This window comes from Odocoileus virginianus, chromosome 31 (genome assembly GCF_023699985.2).
Source record: "Odocoileus virginianus isolate 20LAN1187 ecotype Illinois chromosome 31, Ovbor_1.2, whole genome shotgun sequence".
Taxonomy (NCBI): Eukaryota; Metazoa; Chordata; class Mammalia; order Artiodactyla; family Cervidae; genus Odocoileus; species Odocoileus virginianus.
In genome coordinates, this window is record NC_069704.1 from 41,886,240 (window position 1) to 41,888,695 (window position 2,456).

Below are 2,456 nucleotides of genomic sequence, written 5' to 3' on the forward strand. Positions count from 1 at the left end.
ATGCAGGGTAAAATTTACATCACTGTTCTCTCACATTGTAGGAGAAAGATTTCCTTCATTGCTGTGTTCTTTCATCAGTCCATTTTTTCCCATAGTTATTTATCTGACCCCTACTACAGGCCAGAATTTGTGATTGGTAGTGGCTGTCAAAGAGTTCATAGTCTAATGGGATGAGTAGACTAGTTCAAACTAATCCCAGTCCAAGGGGCTGGGAAGAGGATGTTCTAGGGACTTACAGCTACTGGGAGTTGATACTGGCCCTGTCCCTGGACTATTGCTCACACCAAGCCTGAAATAGTCTTTATAACAGGAAGGCATAATGAGCCTAAAGGCTGGTTGGGAAATCAGAAGTTGATTAGAAATGTGGCATCTTCCTATGGGAACTAGAGCAGGGACAGAGGTGAATGAGTAGCACAGACGTATCCTGAACCTTGGACACAGCCGCTACGTGATGCTCTTCTGGTGCTTGAAATTGAATTTTTGTGCACTGGTCACTGCTTGCCCCTCCAGTCTTATTTTTCATCTGGCTGACACAGCTTTGATCCTGGCATGGAGATTCACCTGCAGTTTGCAAGTGTCTCCACTTTGCTTGCATTGTTCTCTTTTCCAGACTGCTCAGCAGCCCCTCCTTCAACCATGCAGCTCACGCCAGCATTTCCTGCTTGGCTTGTCCATTCTTCTTTGGGCAGGGACTTCTCCAGGCTCCCACAGCACCAGGAGCAGATCTTTGTCACAACATGCATCAGCCTGAGTTGAAATGTTGATTTTCCCATCTGTCTGCTTGAAGAGCCACTGAGCTTCTTGAAGGAAAGGAAGCGATCTTATTCTTGAAACCCCTGAGTAAACGCAAGGATGAATGAAGGCCCTATCCTGGGTACCAGGCAGGCTTCTATTCTTGTTGCCCTGGGGAACACAACAAGTTTGGGCAGGGCTGTGTGGTCATCAGAGGAAGTGTAGGGGTACCACTGCCCCAGGCAGGCCCAGAGCTCATCAACCAAACCCTTTTAGGTAGACGCTCCCTGGAAACAGTCTTAAGGAGAGCAAATATTCTGTCCACCCTCCAACCCTCTCTCATCTACTGATGGCAAACACAGATGGGTACTGCTCTTCAGATGGTCACTGCCCCCTTTCCCTTTCCCTGGGCCTCTTCCTAACTCTTTCGCCCAGCTGCAGTAAGTCATCTCACTGCGTTCAGCTCCACTTGATTGACTGAAGCATTCACAGAGCAATTGCTTTTATCTAAAATTTGAAGAACCCATTTGGTAACAATTTTTATTCCAGTTGTGTGTTTCCAAAGCTATTAATAGTACCTTGTCCTCAAAGTGGAGCCAAGCTGTCATTGGGGGTCAAATGTTTCTTGGGAGTGGGTCCACCACTGCCTGATGTTGGAGCGCAATGGGCACATGCTCCCAGCCCCTATGCTGGCCCACCCAAGCTTTCATCCTGGCATGGAGATTCACCTACAGTTTGCAAATGTCTCCTCCAGGTAGATGTTGGCTCATCACGGAACACTCTGCAGGCAGCTGGGCCCTTCATGGTCTGGACTTTTTGTCAAGTGCCAAAGTAAGGCTCTGAGCCTTGGAGGTTCTCACATCTCAAAGAAAATAACGGCCTGTAAATCCGCTGTGTCTGTAGGTGGCTGTTGTGCCTGGGGAGGGTGGAAGCTCTGAGGTCGGTGGCAGAAGAACGGGCAGTGGGAGGAGCACAGAGAGTATGACACAGATAGAAACACTGGTAGTGGATGAAACGATCGGCCCTGCTTCTTCCCCGTCCCATTCACATCCTTTGCCATGTGACTGAAGCCTGCCCACTCCCATTATATGTGCAGCGAATTTCCCACCGCTTGACACTGGGCAAGGCTCGTGATTTTCTTTGGCCGGAGGCATACATCTAGAAGTGCCAGTATGCCAGTTCTGCGTTGAGTTCTTAAGAGAACTGTGTGTCTCTGCTTCCTTCAGGCAGCTGCACTGGCTCAGGTGGAGTCCTAGGAGGCACCCAAGGGGAACAGACCTGAGTCTAAACCACAGCAAGGAGCCCAGCCTAGCCAGATGCACAGTTTAAAGCAGAAATGCCTGGTTTACATCAAACAATCCACAGATTCTGAGAAAAGAAACTCATTGTATGAAATTTTCAGGTGGTTTGTTACACAGCAGTAACTAGCTGATAAGACAGCCCAATGTAATATATTGAAATGGGTAAAGTATAGCCTTATTGGGATTCCTTGGTGGGTCAGATGGTAAAAAGTCTGCCTGCAATGCAGGAGAGCTGGGTTCAGTCCCTGAGTCAGGAAGATCCCCTGGAGAAGGGAATGGCTACCCACTCCAATATTCTTGCCTGGAGAATTCCACAGGAGCCTTACTGTTCAAGGTGCTGTTTTAAATTCCCTTCTTTCCTTAGGTGATAATGCCCCTTTTCTATAGTATTAGTAAAAGTCAGATTGAACATAGCAACACTTA